Source organism: Lepisma saccharinum, chromosome 10, assembly GCF_977018435.1.
Source record: "Lepisma saccharinum chromosome 10, izLepSacc3.1, whole genome shotgun sequence".
NCBI classification, from domain to species: Eukaryota; Metazoa; Arthropoda; class Insecta; order Zygentoma; family Lepismatidae; genus Lepisma; species Lepisma saccharinum.
This window is the reverse complement of record NC_139238.1, coordinates 56426187-56446591: the sequence shown is the minus strand read 5'-3', so window position 1 is coordinate 56446591 and position 20405 is coordinate 56426187. Positions and strand designations below refer to the sequence as shown.

General features: G+C 36.8%; 1 protein-coding gene across 1 annotated transcript in view; it reads right to left on the bottom strand.

Annotated features, from left to right (window-relative positions):
• The window catches only part of LOC145994361 (uncharacterized), a 389770-nt gene that overhangs the window by 333268 nt on the left and 36097 nt on the right, over window positions 1-20405 (bottom strand). The gene's annotated exons all lie outside the window — the stretch shown is intronic.

Sequence of the window (20405 nt, the reverse complement as noted above, 5' to 3'; positions counted from 1 at the left end):
TGCCTATACTTACAAAAGGCACTTCTGTGAGATTGTTGTCCATAAATTTGTTCTCTTGGGCCATACTTAAAACTAGGCCACCCACACCCATATACACCTACACCCACCCACACCCACCCACGCATATTTACTTCCGGTCCACTTCCGGTCCACTTCCGGTTCACTTCCGGTCCACTTCCGGTCCACTTCCGGTTCACTTCCGGTTTACTTCCGGTTTACTTCCGGTTTACTTCCGGTTTACTTCCGGTCCACTTCCGGTTTGCCTACTTCCGGTCTACTTGTGGCCAAGTTGTGGCCTATTTCTGTTTTTTTTATCCAGCATAGAATTTTGAATTGAATCCCAAGAAATTGTATATAAATACCAAAGCCAAAAATATCAACACACACACACACATACACACACACACATATACACACACACACATATACACATACACACACACACACATACACACATACACATACACTTACACACACAAAGGACAGTGTTGAACCCAACTGCTATTTTTATCCAGCATAGAATTTTGAATTGAATCCCAAGAAATTGTATATAAATACCAAAGCCAAAAATATTAAGTGTATACACACATACACATACACACACACATACAAAGGACAGTGTTGAACCCAACTGCTATTTTTATCCAGCATAGAATTTTGAATTGAATCCCAAGAAATTGTATATAAATACCAAAGCCAAAAATATTAAGTGTATACACACATACACATACACACACACATACAAAGGACAGTGTTGAACCCAACTGCTATTTTTATCCAGCATAGAATTTTGAATTGAATCCCAAGAAATTGTATATAAATACCAAAGCCAAAAATATTAAGTGTATACACACATACACATACACACACACATACAAAGGACAGTGTTGAACCCAACTGCTATTTTTATCCAGCATAGAATTTTGAATTGAATCCCAAGAAATTGTATATAATAAACAACAACAAAAATGCCGAATCAAAAATATTGTAATCAATGCAATAAAAATATATTTAGCTCTAATTGGGCCAGACACCAAAAGATTTGTAACCCAGACAAATGCAGAACTCCCACAAAAATTTGCCCCAAATGCAATAGAAAATACAGCATGGAATATTTCACATATAAACATAAAAATACTTGCTCTGTACAGTCATCAACACAACCATCTACATCTGGTCTGAAAAGAAAGCACGAAGCACCTGTTAATGCTTCACCTGCAAAGCAGCCACGACATGAACCTATCCATAGCAGTTTTAATGCCCAACTTAGGGATTACCGGTTTGTATCAGAGCCAAGATGTGGCATTGAGAATTTCTTGAACAGTAAAAATTCTGATCTGCAGGCAATTCTTAATGCACAAAATGGCTCTTATAAACTGTCCCTTAAATTGTTTACACAATATAAGAAACCAAATGGCACAAAATTTACACAGCCCCACATAACAGAAACTGTACCTGTATACTCAAATACAAATTCAGACAAAATAATAGGCAATTTGATAAATCAACTGAATATTAAACACTCTGAATTTGCAGCAAAAGAGTCCGGATGGAGCCTATGCGGTTCTCCACACAAGTTATATGTTAATATTTCTGAATTTACTCCATTACAAGGTTCTACATATCTGCCATTACCTGCTAATATTAAAAACAAACAAGCCGTGGTTAATATAAAAAATACCGACCAGAAATGTTTTCTGTGGTGTATATTAGCTGCTTTGTTTCCAGTTTCAAGGCATCCTGAGAGAATAAGTTATTACAAACATCATGAACATGATTTTGACGATGCAATGGAGGGTTTAGAATATCCAATGTCAGTTCAGAATATTGATAAATTTGAAAAAAGGGCCAAGCATATCAATGGCAAACAATTATCTATTAATGTATTTACTTGTTCTAGTGGCCGTGACAATTGCTTGATAGATCCTCTCAGAATCAGTACACTTGATGATGAATCTGCTGTTCCGATTGATCTGCTCTTAATTGAAGGGGATGGCAAATATCATTATACTCTGATACATAATCTTGAAGCTTTAGTGAGAACACAACTAGACAAATCTAATAGAATATTTAAGTTGTGCAGAAGATGCTTAACTGTATTTGATGGTCAAAAAATGGTAAATAGGGTTCCTGAATGTAACACAGAAATTGCTAAAAACAAGTTAATTGAGCATCTGAAATACTGTGGGAACCATAAACCTGTTCATATGGTGATGCCAATGCCAAGTGAAAATTGCAAATTCAAAAAGTATGAAGCCTTGTTGGAACACCCAGCATATATTGTCTGTGATTTCGAATCGAACCTCAAACCTATTGCATTCTGTAGCCCAGATCCAGAAGAATCATCAATTACACCATACCAACAACATGAGCCCTCCAGCTTTTGTTGTGTGGTTGTACGGGATGGTGTAGCTAGTGAGCCATACTTATACAGGGGACCAAATGCCATCAAAGAATTTGCACATGGAATAGAAAATGAGTGCCGTGACATAGCATCTAACATCTTATTAAAATCAAAGCCTATGTTGCCTTTAACAGACGAACAGATTGAAGATTTCAACAATGCAGAAAAATGCCCGGTATGTGATTCTGAATTTTCAGATACAAATATCAAGGTGAAACACCATTCTCATACAGATGGTCGATATAAACAGGCCCTGTGTAATAGCTGTAATATTAAGATCAAGAGACCAAGATTTGTCCCCATATTTTGCCATGGAGCATCCAATTATGATTTCCATCATCTGATCAGGTACGAGGGTTTTGACAAACAGAATTTAAATATTTTAGCTGAAAATGATGAAAAATATATATCTATTAGCAAGATAATTAAAGTTGATGGTGTTCCTATTCACATAAGATTTCTTGATTCTTACAGATTTTTATCTGCTAGCCTGGCTACACTGGCCTCTCAATTATCTGATGATGACTTGAAAATCACACGCGCATTGTTTCCAAATCAGGACCTGAAATTAATTAGGCGGAAGGGTGTATATCCATATGACTATGTTACAGATTTTTCTAAATTTGATGAGTGTTCCCTGCCACCACAACAAGCATTTTATAGCAAAATCAGAGGATCTGGAATCACTGATGAAGATTATCACCATGCTCAGTTGATGTGGAACAATTTAAAATGCAAGACATTTGGTGATTATCACATGGCATATTTAAAACTTGATACGACCCTCTTAGCTGATATATTGCAGGCATTCAGAAAATCTTCCATGCAAAATTATGGACTGGACCCAGTGTATTTTTACAGTGCCCCGGGCCTAGCATGGGCCGCAACGTTTTTCAACACCAAAATGCAATTGGATCTGATCCACGATCAAGATAAGTATCTGTTTATGGAGGAATGCATAAGAGGAGGGATGGTGCAATGTTCCCAGAGATATGCCAGAGCAAATAACAAATATATTCCTGATTATGATCCAGCACGGCCATCAAATTATATAGTGTATGTAGATGCAAACAACCTCTATGGTCACGCCATGATGCAAAAACTGCCATATGCAGAGCTTGAGTGGGTTGAAAATTTCAATATTGAAGATCTTAAGAATTTTGATGACAGTGAATATGGCCTATTCATAGAGGTTGATCTGACAATTCCTGATTATTTGCACAATAAATTTTCTGATCTGTCCCCAATTTCCGAGGTTCAGTGCTCACCTGGCTCTAAACAGAAGAAGCTCATGATGACTCTGGATCCGAAACAGGGATATGTCGCATATTACAAAAACCTCCAGTTCCTGATGAATCATGGTGTTCAAGTAACCAAAGTTGGAAAAGTCTTAAGGTTCAGGCACTCAGAATGGTTGAAACCATACATTGACACAAACACGGAGCTTCGAACATCCGCAAAGAGCCAATTTGATAAGAGCTTGTTTAAATTGATGGTGAATTCAGTGTATGGCAAAACAATTGAAAATGTCAGAAAACATACCGATGTTAAAATAATTACTGACCCCAGCCGGAGCAAAAAATTGGTTGCAAAGCCCAACTTCAATTACAGAAGAATTTATGATGAGCACATGGCACTTTTCAACATGATGAAAACAAAGATCAAATTTGATAAACCTATTTATGAAGGGGCTGTGATATTGGAATCGTCCAAATTACATATGTTAACATTGTTTTATGATGTGCTGAAACCTTTTTATGGTGATCGTGTAAAATTATTGTACATGGACACGGATAGTTTTATTCTTGATATTCAAACAGAAGATGTTTATCAAGATATGTCACAGCCTGAATTGTTTCAATACTTTGATACCAGTGAACATACAAGAATTCAACCCCACAACAAAAAAGTGCCTGGCAAGTTAAAAGATGAGACACTTGGTGATGTTATTGTGGAATTTGCTGGGTTAAGTGCCAAGATGTACAGTTTTAAAACATGTAGTGCTGTTGTCAAAAAGGCCAAGGGTATTGGCAGAGTTACTGTGGAAAAAGATCTTGAATTTGAAGATTATAAAAATTGCATCAAGTCCCAGAATTCAATCAGAACATCAGAAAATAGAATTCAGAGTGAGAATCACTTGCTGACTAGCAATATTGTAAGAAAAGTGGCCCTGGACCCACATGATGATAAGAGATGCATTTTATCATGTGGCATACATACTTTACCTTGGGGGCATTGTGATTTGAAAAGTGGGAAACAATGCCCAATTACAGAGCATGATTTGAAATAAATAAACATGCCCATGAACTTATTTGGGTTCAAAAAACAAGGTATTATGGACCTGCCCACACCACAACCCTCTCCTGATATACTGTCTAAACTGAGTGGCTTGTTAATTATTCATCTGAACAGCATACTTACAGATGTTGATGAAGAAACAGGCAAAATATTGTACATATTTAACAATAATTTAAATCATTACCAATTACCTGTAGGTGGGCAATTGCAATTTATTACAACCCCTGAGGGTGAAGTCAAGATTTCAGTAGGGAGAAATATTTATAGAATTAAGCACTCAAACATGGTTTCTGGCACTGTATATACTGTTTCTGCTGGTGACTGCTTATATATTGAGGTCCCTGGATCCTATGACAAGCTTATACCCTTTTTTATAGAATTAAGAATCAGATACTCTATAATAAATAACCACTAAAAGAAAATGCCTAATGATATATTTGGCCATACAAGACATGAAGATCACAGTGATGAGATTCTTATGCTTGATGTCAGAGTCAAGAAATTAAGAAGTGATTTGCAAGCTTTACAAACCACACTCAATGCCAGTCTTCAATTAGAAATTACAAATTTGCAATCACAATGCATGGACCCTCTTCTTAAAATTGATTCCGAACTCAAATTGTTGCTTCAAAAATATACTGATCTGGCAACATTAGATAATTTTCAAAGTTTAGAAGAAGCTGTAGCAGCTCTTCAAGCCAAATTTAAGACCCAGGCTAACAACTCCGAGCAATTGAAACAACAATTGGAAGAGCAAATAAATAATGTCCAGGCACAGCTCCAAACAATTGTCAAAAGCATAAAATCACAAGAAGATTTTGATCTAGTGATTTCCACTCTAAAGGAACAGATTCAGTCACTCCAGATACCTAATCTGGACCCTCTGCACAATGCCATAGCCGAGGTTAAAGAAAAAATTGAGACGCTTGAAAATTTTATGAACAATTTGCCATCTTCTGATGCTTTGAATGCAATAACTCGGAGTGTAGCAAATATTAAGCTGCAACTTGAAACATATGAAGATTTTGGAAAAATTCAAAGTACCATAACCCATCTTGAAGGTACAATAGCAGCAGTGCAAAGTGATTTGGCAAATGTACTAGAATCTCGCCTGCCCGGGATTGTAGACACCCTTGTCAGTGTCCAGCAACAAATCACAAAGCTTGAAAACCTCAACACTGAATCTGAACTATCTCATTTTCATCACTTGATCGATGATATCCAAACAAAACTTGAAATTTTACAACAATCCACACCCACTCAGGCAGATATAGCCCTGCTCCAAAATGCTATGCAAAATGTGGCTGATGCTTCTGAATTAAACAATGTGAAATTGGCACTTGAATCTTTGCAAAATACAGTATCAAATCTTCCCACATCACAGGAACTTAAAAATATTAAGAGAGCTGTGAATCGCATATTGAAATCAGAAGATATCAAGAATATCCAAGCAGAGATCAAACAACTCACTCAAACAGTTGCCACTCTACCAACCAATCAACATATTAATGAATTGCATGCCCTGTTTGAGGATATCAGAAGACAGGTCCATGATCTTACTGCTCAAAATTCAAAATTGGCAATGGTTGAAAATTTGCAACAAATTGTAGCTAATATCAAGCAACAGCTAGGGACCATGGAATCCAATCAAGCAAATGCTCTGTCTGTTTTTGCCACCCAGCTACAAGAGATTGTGCAACAATACAAGAAACTTGTTGTGGACATAAAAATTAAGCCAGGGCATGATGATGTTGTTAGAACGATCAATGAGCACCTTGAATCTGTAACAAGCAGATTGCTTACAGCAGAAAAGGAAATAACAGGCATAATCGAGAATCCAAAACATACAGTAATTCTTGAATTGTATAGCATCCCCAACAAAGAATATGATTCACCATTTACACCAGGGGGCAAAATATATATGCTGTCCCCTGCACAATTTTATTACCAGTTTTTTGTTGGGGGCACATTGAGACCAATCAAGATCAAATATTGGCATCAGCCACAGGCACACCACTACCCTACCTTATCAATAACAAATGCTGAGAACAAAGTGAAAATCACCAGTGTAGAGTTAGAGGATTTTACAGATCCCAATACATTAGAAACAGCCTATACTGAAGATGATGGCTCTCTGGAATTTAAAATACATATTGGAGACAAATTATATTTAGAAAATCCTGCAGTCTCAGCTGCTGAATACCCCATAGTTGCAATATTCTTGTTTACATATTATGTCTAGACAAATTATTGTCGATGAATTACACAGACAAGCCAGACATAATTATAAGAGACTGCCAGTAGTCACAAAAGGCATAGATGATTTATGGCAAAGCGACTTGATTGAGATGGCAAGTGGGCAGTTGAAAAACTTAGACAAAATCAACAAGGGCTACAAGTATCTACTCACTGTAATAGACACATTTTCAAAATTTGCCTGGGCTGTGCCACTCAAATCCAAGACAGGAAAATGTGTTACAGAAGCCTTCAGGACAATCATCAATCAGAGTGGAAGATCCCCGCGCTATTTGCAAACAGATAATGGCAAAGAATTTTATAATTCAGTGTTCCAACAATTTATTAAAAGCCAGGCAATAAAACATTACTCGAGTTACAGTGACCTCAAAGCCTCAATTGTAGAGAGATTCAACAGAACCTTAAAAAATCTTATGTATAAACAATTCACACTTCAAGGTAATTATAAATGGCTTAATATTCTTCCAGAACTTCTACATAAATATAACAACTCGGTTCATTCCACAATCAACATGAAACCCTCCGAAGTAACTTCATCTGATGAGCAAAAATTGATCAGGACTGTTTATTATCCTAGATACCAGCCAACAACAAGAAAGGCCAAATACAGGGTGGGTGATCAAGTAAGAATCAGCAAATATAAGCACTTATTCAAAAGAGGCTTTACAAGAAACTGGAGCACCGAATTATTTACAGTGGTTCAAGTTAAACCCGGGACTCTTAATACATATATAATAAAAGATCACCGAGGAGAAATTCTCAAAGGCAGGTTCTATGAACAAGAACTCAGCAAAACTAAACAGCCTGACACATATCTCATAGAGAAAATCATCCGCAGAAAAGGCAACAAGTTATTTGTCAAATGGCTGGGTCATCCGGAAAACAGCTGGATCGATGCAAACAAAGTGATAATATGAGCACCTGGGATGTTATAAAGAGGCTGCCAGAACCTGAACAACAGAATAAGAGAAATGGCAAGTTGCTGCCTGATAATATTAGGTGTCTTATTGTTGGGCCATCTGCTTGTGGTAAAACTACACTAATAGTTGATAATTTTTTATTGGCCCCCAACTGGTTAGACTGGAAAAACAGGCACTTGTATGTTTTCTCTAAGAGCTTGGAACAATTAAAATATCAGCAGCTGATGAAGCTATATGATGGATTGGATATTGCCACTTTTGAACCAGATGTTAAGCCACTTGATGAATGTCTCGATAATTCTGTTGTTGTGTTTGATGACATTATACTGGATAATCAAAACAAGGTTAGAAATTTCTTTACACAGGGCCGACACAAAAATATTGATTGTTTCTACCTGGCACAGACTTTTTCTAAAATACCGAAGCAGCTGATCCGAGACAACAGCAATTTTATATGTGTGTTTCATCAAGATCATACCAACCTCAAACACATACATGATGAATATGTAGGTGGAGACTTGAGCTACAATGATTTTTCCAAGTTTTGCAGCAGGTGCTGGAATCAAGACAGTTATGGGTTTGTCACTATTGATATGACAAGAACACCCAGTAGTGGCAAATACAGAAATAAAATCAACGATTTTCTAGATGTTGAGACGTATATAAATAACCATGAAACGACCAGTCATTGACGATCTTAAGTTAAGAGATTATCTTGTAAAAAGATTTAAGGGATGGAAATCAGAGAACCGAGGAATCTATGAAAAACACAAACAAACAGAACAGCCTGTAATTGATGCTATTAATAATTTAGGTAAGAATATCAAAACTGTTACAGAGCAAAATCAAGATTTGATCACAGAGCTTGTGCCTGTAGCTGCAAGGAACATATTAGATTATCCATTCACCCCACTTTCCAGTATTCATACGCCTAGTCCTGTTGCTCCTAGAATAATTGAAGCTACTCAGGATCCTATTGAATTGGGTCTTCTTGCTCAAAAATATTTAAGCACACCTAAAGACAATAAAGATGAGGTCTTTGGCTTATATGCTGACACAGAGCTTGATGGCAGCATCATACATAGAATTGGCAATTTCAGAGTAACATTTATGGGAGATGATATAATTGTTTATTCAGAATCTCGTCTCGGAGAAAAAGGTGCTTTTGTTAAGTACACCGGCACACCTGGATTGTGGGAACTGATAACTAGGAAAAGGCCTGGCAGCTATACAGATCAAGATTATGAGGATTACAAAGAAATATTAATAAAATCAGATGCTCTATACCAGAACAATGATCCCACACAAAAAAGAGTCAAGTCGAGCAGTGGGGCAAAATACAATAATTTAATCAAGCCCATATGGTCACAGATCAAGACAGGTAGTGGAATCAAACAATACAACACCCTGCCTAAAGAATTTGTGTGGGTTGATGATGTCAGGAAACTTGTGGATAGGTTGCTGGTCATAGCTGGGGAGGAAAATGCTGGCAACCACAATTTTTACAATGAAAAGGTTGGAATTATGGACATGATAAGCACAAAATTATCTAATTTTATAGTGAATGACCCTAAGGGGATTGGATATCTCATAAAAATTATTAATACTCTACCCCCTAAATTTTGGAATGTCTCTGAGGGTCGGGGGCTGGTTAATGACATTATAAACAAGTTGCCATTTGAACTACACATTCCAGGCTATCAGTATTGTGGTCCAGGCACAAAATTGGATCATAGATTAAACAGAGGGGATCCTGGTGTAAATCCCCTAGATGCTGCTTGCAGAGACCATGACATAGCATACAACACACATACTGATCTTGACAAGAGACATGTTGCAGACAAGAAATTAGAAGAGGCTGCATTTGGTAGATTTGTAAGCAAAGATGCTTCTTTGAGTGAAAAAATAGCAGCATTGGGGACCACCATAGCTATGAGCACCAAACAAAAACTGGGGTGGGGGCTGTGAATATGTATATAATAAACCTACGATGAAGGCCAAGGGTGTTATGTATCAAATACCTTATGCAGGTCTCAAATCTCTTAAAACTATTGATAGCCTTTTGACCAAAAAGCAGCGGAAGAAAAAAAGCTCTTGTCTTGCAAAGGGGCATGGTATGAAATTGTTGCTTAGTACCCCCCAATTAAAAAAATTACAGCAATCAAGAAAAAAATCACATGTGGGGGGTTTCATATTTACCATCCCTGCCATCTTAGCTGCTCTCGGGGCTGTTGGGAGCTTGGCCGGGGGATCAGCTGCCATAGCAAAAACAGTAATAGATGCCAAGAAAAATAGGGCAGAATTAGATGAGCAGAGGCGCCATAACCTGGCCATGGAGAAAAAAGGCAAAGGTGTTAAGAGAGCCATGAGTAAGTTTAAAAAAAACAAGAGCCGCTTACAAACCAAGATATTGAAGCTTTAATCAAGCCACTGGGCATCAAAAATTTTAGAGGTGTGTACATGTCTGATTCTTTACCGGAACAACCACTCAACAAAGAGTGTGGCATTGTTAATTTGGATAAGTACAAAAATCAGGGCACTCACTGGATTTGTTATCTTAAATATTTAAACAATGAGGCATTTGTGTTTGATTCATTTGGAGGTGTTCCTCCTGAAAATTTAGTAAAATATTTAAAATCAGCTAATCTTTATTACAATAATGCCCGTGTTCAAAACTTCAAAGATGTTAATTGCGGACATTTGTGTTTATCTGTTCTTAGATATATGTCTCAAATAAATAAACCATCAATTGAAAATTTTCAAAAAGCCTTGTGGTATTTAAAACATCATGGGGGTATTCCATCTCACCAGCCAAAATTCAATATTGAAACTCAAATTACATGATGACATAGTGTATCCCAAAACAATAGCTCTCAGAGCATTTTACGGCATGTACCTAATCCCTAATATTACACACCACAACAACACAATTGCAGTAGGGGATCAAAAAATTGTCATCACTCCAGGGCAGTATAATCTGTCCACTCTAAATGCTCAATTACCCAGAGGTGTAGTGTTAAGTCAAAATTCTGTCACTCACAGAGTAGAGATTGTATCTGCTACAGAAACAGTGCATCTGGGTACTATAGGAGAGCTGTTAGGCTTTGAGAACAACACAAAACTTGAAGCGGCCATCAAACACACTGCTATGAATATACCTAAATTCTTAGCCATAGAGACTCTGAATATTCACTGTAATGTGGCTGAGGGTATGATCACCAAATCAAATGGCATAGGCACTCACAAACAAACCGGCATCATTGCAACATTCAAACCTAATTCCGAATTCATGGAGCCAATCATCTACAATCCATCCCCAACATTATATTTTCCTGTGTGCCATAACAGAATAGATTACATCGAGTTGATGGTCACTAATGAAAAAGAAGAATTAGTTGATTTTGCTGGAGCCACAACAACTGCAATCATAGAGATTAATATTTAAATAAAAATACATACAATGGAAAATATTGAGAGTTATGAGCTACAATCATTCCCTCCAAACAGGAGGACATTTGCAAATTTAAATCAACCCAACACGGAAATCGAGGTTGATCTTGATGTAGGGGACGGCTTTATACACCCCCACAGAGCAGATCTATACATCAAATTTGATGTTGTAAAGCTCGATGGAACAGATTATCCGGCAAATTCAAATATAAGATTGGTAGATAATTTTGTACCGCATCTGTTCTCTGAAATTGAGATCAGAAAGCATGGTGTTGTTATAAACAGAATAGATTATCCCGGTATTACCTCCACAGCTTTGGCCACACTAAAATTATCCAAAACCGAGGCTTCTTACTACAAAATAGGTGGATTTGAAGCTGGTGATAAGATATTATCTAAGAACCACACAGTGCTGTTCCCGATGCGCCTATTGCCAGGATTCTTCTCGGATTACAAAGAAATTATGTGGAAGGGCGGGTTAAGAATCACATTTAGAAGAGCTGCAAATGATAACAATGCTTTGATGAGGTACAGCACATTAAACCCTACAGGGGAAGCTCTGCCTAATACCTTACCAGATGCAGGCAAATGCATTATTCAGACTATGGAGCTAAGAATCCCTGTTGTTGAATATGAGGCCAGTTATGCTCTTAAATACAAAGCTGATATAATAAAAAATCCACAAGTACCTTTACAATTTTATACATATCAATGTGTACAGAAGCCTGCCGCTGGTACTTATTATGAGTTTGATGCTACAAATTCATTCTCCAGTATACAATATGACATGCCTGATTTTGTGGTGGTATTGTTTCAGACTGGGAGACACAACAATCAGGAAAAAAATTCAAGTAAATTTGATAACTGCAACATCAAGAACATATATCTTAAAAATGGCAGAAATGAGGTATTTCCTAGAGAAAATTACAATTTAGACATGTCCAAGGATGATTTTCTCAAATTATATGAAGCTTTTTCGGCTTTCAAAAGAGTCACTACAGGCAATACTGACATGTATTACACACCAGATGAATTCAAGGCACGGAGACCCATGTTTGTAATCAACACTTCAAAAAGAAAACAAGTTGTGGTTAATGACAGGACAAACATTAAAATTATCTGTGAATTCCACGAGGCATTACCCGATGACACCATTTGTAGTGTCATTCTCATAGGGGAAAAATCATATGTTTATGATGTAAGAAATGAGAGAGTCACAGAGCAATTCTAGAAGGTCTTTGCATATTGAATTGTGTTTAGTATTAGATAAGCAAGTTGGGCCTGGTACCCAATTGAACTCAAACCAGAAGTAAACCGGAAGTGGACCGGAAGTGGACCGGAAGTAAACCGGAAGTGGACCGGAAGTGGACCGGAAGTGGACCGGAAGTGGACCGGAAGTAGACCGGAAGTAAATATGCGTGGGTGGGTGTGGGTGGGTGTAGGTGTATATGGGTGTGGGTGGCCTAGTTTTAAGTATGGCCCAAGAGAACAAATTTATGGACAACAATCTCACAGAAGTGCCTTTTGTAAGTATAGGCAAATCAATCTGAGGGAGCTCTTCCTTTCTCATGGAATCCATGAGGGCATTTTCACAAAAATCTTGGATTAGGCAGGGTTCCACACTTGAGCAAAAAGCTCATGTAGGCATGTTGAGCTTGTTTTAAGTATAGCCAAATCTGCTTGAGGGGGGCTCTTCCTTTCTCGTCCTGGTTATATCATAAATCCCACTACTAGTAATATATAAAATATATAGCATTGCTTGTTATTTTGATTACTTATGCAGGGTGATTCAAAAGTCTCTTAACACCACCTATAAAACTTAAAAGACTTAAGCTGGATAAAATTGGTCATAATAGAAACACGTTAGGCCTAGGAGTTATATCGTTATGTTCCAAGCAGACATCAGCCATATTGCAGGCCGCCATATTGAATACAACTCAATTTTTAAATGGAAGTGAGTGATGTGAAATATCAAATTAGTCTAGAATTTCAAGAGAAATGTAATAGTGAAGGTATTTCGACGTATCTTTAATCAGCAAGAAGTTATGACTGCATGATTGTAACAAATATTTCATTTTACAGATATGAGAAAACAGTGCTATAAAGCTCCTAACACGTGAGGATAGAAACGAGATCATTTGTCTGCTGAAGATAGAAGTTCACTTGCCATTGTAATTTTTTTAACCTATGACAAAATATCATGTGACAATTGCACAATTACTCCAAAAGTTTCTAGAGACCAGATCAGTGAGCGACAGGCGAGGATCAGGAAGTCCAAGAACTTCCACTGACGAAGAAATAGCCACAGCAGTCCTGGTTTCATTTGTAAAGTCTCCAAACCGTAACACACGCCGATTACTAAACAACATATTTTAACTTTTTCTCTGTTAATTTAAATGTAAAATGAAAAGTTATTCTTGTAGTATTTTTACCGCTGATTTCAAATCTGTTTACTATTTTTCTCTATCGGGTTCAGAGAGTTTGTGGCCCACAATGTTTTGTTGTAATGAAATAGCTTGGCTATATTGAAACTAATATGTGTTACATATTCTGTAAACTGACCTAAAATGTACTTCTAAATGATATTCGTCTGTATTAATCTTGCGGAACATCTCTCTTGAGAGTCCAGGAGTACTCGTATAACATTCGTGGGCTCCATTTACCTTGGTAACGGTTTTCCATGGTGTATATTTCCTGATGGCAGCGTTCTCCATGTTTGTCAATTAAACGATCATGGTCGGAGAGGGATAAGTCCAAATGTTACACCAAGAAATATATTCTTAGGAACATATTACATCTCAGTTTTTGCAGTTATCAACACGCTGGCTAAGACGTTGTTTGTTGTTGTGTCTTGTGGTATCCGAGGAAATTATTTACAACTTCTTGGAGTGATCCCCTTACTTCCACCTCAGCTTCATACAAACATGGGGAGAGTTGGACTATAAGCGACAAGCCTTCTACCTGAAGTAATATCATAATATTTCATGATATGCCTAGTCTTCGTAGCTAATCCACAGATTTTTGTAATGCGAAAATTTGAACCTGCGGAGTAGTTAAATGGTTTTCTTCAAGACATGGTTACTCCGAATGGCATATCACAAACTCATTCAGCCACATATAATAATGTCTCACATGAAGGGACCTACATTTTATATTTGGATCCAACAACAGTGAAATGTGCCTAAAATTACTCATGTTAAATACATCAGTTTAGACCTAATCAGGTTTTTACTCAGACTTTTTTTTTCTTTTTACGCAATAGTAATTATTTATTATAGCCCTTCACAACTATTTTTGTAAAACAATAATCTATTCTATGGAAAACGCAGGGCAGCTTGTTTACATTTTACAGTACAATAAATTGTTTACATAAAACAGCGCAAATGCAGGTTAGAAAAACTTCTGGATGACGTGAGGCACTCGACTGAAAGTCGCACCTCCCAACTGTCACTTCTGGACCCGTCACTGACTGAATCACCCCAAATATAACAAAAATCGTTTGGTCGGTTAACCCTCCAGTACTCGCGCGGGTGACCATTCTCACCCAGCCCCTTTGTTTTCGTAACCGCCAAGCAGTGGGTTGGAGGGGAGTGGTAGAGGCTTCAGTACCTTCCGGCTACATTTCCAGCTACCTGACTAGTGTGCGTTTGTATGTTGTAGTGATGAGTGGCCCGTGTTATTGCTCTTGAAAGTCAGTTGGGTGACACTTGTCCCCCGCGCGATTAACGGCGTTATGAATGCACCAAAGCGTCCACGACACTCTGCAATAACTCTCTTATTTTGGACGTATTGCTTGGTGAGAGTTCCGAAGAGAACGATGTTGTAGAGAATGATAGTGACGATGATGGACATGATCATCTAGATGTCCAGGACGATCTCTTTGACACCAAAGAAGCAGATGAGCCACAAAAGGACCAAGTGAAAAATGCCGAAAATGACCTGGCGCCAAATGCGGAAGAGGAAACCAGTGATGAAGAGGACATCCCATTTGCAATTTTATATATGGTAGAAGACCAGTTTAAAAATGTAATGAAGTGGAAAAACTATATTCTCAGCTCAGAAATGTACGAACCAGAGCTGACAACATTATTTTGCGGCTCCCAGGACCAACTGGACATGGGTAGGGAAGCACGCATTGCACTTGATTGCTTTTTACTTTTTAACATTATTGGAACTATAGTTACATCAACCAACATTTATATTGACCATATAAAGGAGCATTTTAGCCGAGACAGGGATACGAAACACACGAATGTTGTTGAAATTCGTGCTTTCATAGGCATTTTGCTACTAACCGGCTGGGTCATTCCATGTCAAATCATCCAGAATTTTGTGAAAATGTCACCCACCATCCCAGATTTTGATGAAATTCGCTATAGAACTTTTGATGCTGATTACAAAAATGACAACTTTTTTAAAATTGATCAAAGGGTTCAGAAGTTACGCGCTTTTTAAGATCTACGTGTACGCCACATGCGGCTCCACTTTGAATGTCACGCATTAGGTTATAAACGATTGTATCTTCCCTCGGGTTTGCCGTAGAAACTTCTAATTTGTTTTCTTTTGTTCAGAATAGTATAAGCTTTCATTTAAATAACGTTTCAGATGAATGCATCAATAAACATGTATTTTTATATTTAGTTTTATGTATTTTTTTAGAAAAATAAATGACTAACTTCAAGAGCGAAATTCATGCAATGCCCCCCCTTCAATTTCCCCCCAATTTTATATGTAGGTAGCTCAGAGTGTGTACTAATGCCTGATGAAAAAATTGGGATGGGCGGTTCAGAGACAGGGTGATTAAAAAATCATCTGCATAAAATGACATTAAAAGTAAATCTTCTTAAAAATTAGCACAAAACCTGAAGTACAGTATGTTTCAAGCTACAATATTCAAAATTTATGTTCACTATGTGTGAATGTAAGCATAGGCGTAACCTGGCGGGGGCAAAGGGAAACACTTGCCACTACCGAATTTATATATTAATTAAAATTTACAAGTTAAATATATTTTGTGATCCTCCTGGCACTTGAGGAACAAACGAATAAAGAGTAATAATTGTGGTTTTTCAAATGTATTTATCAAATAATCCTGGACACTATTTTTATGCGATGGAAAACTTTGTGATTATCTCAACCCGAAGATAGTTTCCAAGTGACACCCATTAAGATAGTACCTAAAAATTGTACTCTATGCTTTGCCAAAATTTCATGTACTATAAATTGTGCCGTTCACATTTTACATGGATATTTTGACCATTCTAAACACACTAAAGTATTTGACTTATCAATAAGTACATATGTCCATACATTTGTATTGTTAATGTCCACTGGACACAGAATATTTTGTGGCCAGTAGTAGGAAGTTGATGGATCAAGTGGATGCGAGAATTTAATAGCTGCATCTCCATTTTCACGTGGACTTTTGAAGCAATCCTACAAACAAGTTTGAGTCACGCACACACATGCTACTACATAACTGTTTAGAGTTGGAATTCGGAAAGCCACGTCTTCACAAAAGTCAAACCATACAGTTATACAAAACATATTACATCAGCACATACTATTTTGCTCTGACTGTTAAACAACTAGTGTTTCGAAGTAAATAGTTACAAAGTTACAAGTACAGTTACTTTTTATTTAGGAATTCTAACTGTAAGTAGCTACTTTTAAAAGTAAGTACCTGTAACGTTGACAACGGTAACAGAGTTACTTTTTGCAGTAGGGAAATAGCTAAATTGGACAATTCTGTTCAAGACTATAAAAATAAAATATGTATTTTCTCCGGATGCTACGTGAAAGGATTTTCTTGGAATTGCTGGCAAGGAAGCTATGCTTTGTTGCATGCTAGATTTAGAACATCCACGCTTTACTGTAATTCATTTCTAATTGCATGTGAAAACTCCATTGGTTTTGGTAGACTGCTGTGTTCGTTTGGAATGTTGTTGTCCAGCTAGGAAAAAGTCATTGTCGAGGGAGAGGATCTTTGAATCTTGTTGAACTTGGAATGGGGGAGAAAGAAATAGGTGCAAGTGGAATCAATGACACCATATTCAAAACACCATGGTCAGCATACAAATGATTTTTTAATTATAATCGTTCAAGCAAAGCTCACTGTGTTTTCCATCATTTATTAGCAGTAATAATGTAAATATATGAATACATATTATGTACTAGAAACATAAGTAAAACACGGAAGTCTTCATGATCATTGATTGTGTGTAACTTTTACATAAATCAATGATCATTAACAGTACGTTACTGTTACAGTAACTGTAAAAGAAACCCAGTTACTTGTAAAAAGTAACTTACGGAACCTGTAAGTTCAAAATAGTGCATACTTCCTGGTACTGTTGAAGTACTTTGCAATCGCTGACACATTGTACAGTGGGTTGTTGTCATTTCACCCTAGATGATTACTAAGAAATTTATGCCTTGAGTACTGTTTCTACGGAATTGGTACATAATTGCCGTACTTGTTGCTTTATACTATAGAAGTCTATACAAGTATTTTTTTCTGTTCAAACCATCCCGTCACAAGGATATTTTCTGTGGTATGTGGCGAAAAAGCTCAATTTGAAAAAAAAACTTCAATCTACACAAATGTGTAGTATTAATTCTTACTTCATATTACGTATCCCCATGAAGAGTAGCCAAAAAAGAACTTCCATATTGAGATAAAATGCACAAAAAGAATGTTCTCGAAGATAAATTTGCTAAACTTGAGAATGTTAATAATGATTATATATATATAATCATTTTTTTTAAAAAAATGAAGACTGTTGAAATTAACTTAGATACAGTGGAACCTCAATTTTACGTTATCCAGGAGACCAAGCTGAAAAAAATTAATGCGCGGGAAAATGTAAAATCTTAGAAAATTTCTAAACAATTTACTATGTTGGGACCACCAAGATTGAATGCAAAATGAAGGAAAATGTAAAATCGAGAAACTTCAATATGAGTTCCACTGTAATTATTACTTGCAAATTTTAAATTAATCTATAAATTTGGGAGAGGGCAAGAGCTTCCCTTTGCCCCCGCCAGGTTACGCCTATGCTTACATTCACACATAGTGAACATAAATTTTGAATATTGTAGCTTGAAACATACTGTACTTCAGGTTTTGTGCTAATTTTTAAGAAGATTTACTTTTAATGTCATTTTATGCAGATGATTTTTTAATCACCCTGTCTCTGAACCGCCCATCCCAATTTTTTCATCAGGCATTAGTACACACTCTGAGCTACCTACATATAAAATTGGGGGGAAATTGAAGGGGGGGCATTGCATGAATTTCGCTCTTGAAGTTAGTCATTTATTTTTCTAAAAAAATACATAAAACTAAATATAAAAATACATGTTTATTGATGCATTCATCTGAAACGTTATTTAAATGAAAGCTTATACTATTCTGAACAAAAGAAAACAAACTTGAAGTTTCTACGGCAAACCCGAGGGAAGATACAATCGTTTATAACCTAATGCGTGACATTCAAAGTGGAGCCGCATGTGGCGTACACGGAGATTTTAAAAAGCGCGTAACTTCTGAACCCTTTGACCAATTTAAAAAAAGTTGTCATTTTTGTAATCAGCATCAAAAGTTCTATAAGCATACCGAATTTCATCAAAATCGGGGATGGTGGGTGACATGGCCTGGATGAATTGACGTGGAATGACCCGGCTGTTTTGGCAGTAAAAGAAAAAAAAACTAAGCAATCTGGGACAACTCTGCAGGGACTGGTGTGGAAGTCTGTTATCTTGCCATTAGTGAGAATGTATTTCATTTCCTCATGCGATGTCTTCATTTTTGACGACATCGGAGTTCGTCAGCAGCGAAGAGTAATTGATCGGCTTGCGCCTATCAGAGAAGTCCTAGAACTTGTGGGGCAAAACTTGTGGTTAGCGCCTCAATCATTTACAAGTTCAACAATGCTGCAGCTAAACCACCTGCAAGACGAGAATTCCTGAAAAGTTTGGCGTTGGAACTCATAAAACCTCTGATTGACAGTCTAATCCAGCTTCCTTTCATCCCTGTACACCTGAAGATCAGAGGAAAGGCGCTTCTTGTAATCGAAGAAACTCCTCAGCCTGAGCGCAGACAACAAGATAACAGTAGAGGACGCTGCTAACTGTGTGGCTGGGCTGGAGACAAAACAACCAGAAAACATTGTGAAAAATGTGGACGTCATATATGTAGTGATCATTAATCAATTCTTTGTCATTGAAATTTTCAACCTACAATATGGATAAAAAATTATTACGAGTAACAAACATTGTTGTGACTATACTCTTTCTATATGTAAAATGCAGGGTACGCTTTAGCGATTTCTTTTGCCTTGTAATAGAGGCCAAAATATGTTAATATATATGTTTATGGATTCTCAATAAAGCAGTCTTTTAGATGAGCAAGGAGTTTTACAATGTTACCATGCATAAAAAAAAGTTATGGTAGCCTAAAGTTTAAGATATTTTTTCCATACAAAATTTTGTTAAAGAACCATTCGGTAATTTTTTCTTTACGACACCTGTTTGATACAAAAATAATTCAAAAAATACTTTAAGTGTCCCTAGAATAGATTGTAAATATAACAAAACAAAAAAATCCACTATACAATAATTAGTCTTTTCGAAATAAATAAAATACCTTATGGGTGACAACTGTCACCCGCGCGAGTATCCGTGTTACGGGATACCACGCGAGTACTTGAGGGTTAACACATCTATGAGGCATTCTTTAAATATATATACACACTGTATATAATACAAAATATGCACAAATTAGAGCTAACAAACATTTTATGTCACAAACAAGAGAACTAGATTTCAACTGAAATGTTATCATTGCTGTTTATCCTTATGGTAATAAACCAGTACTATATCATTGTTGTCAACAATGTCATTCTTGAAATCAGAGATTGTTTTGCACAGAAACGGTTTAAGCAAAGCAAGTCACTTTCATTCATCTTTTGGAACTCATAAGGCTTGTACCTTTGCTACTACTATATAGCTTAATGATAAAAAGGGGCTGCAAGGAGAAAAAAATGAAACACGTTACTAAGAAATGGAGTCCGTTA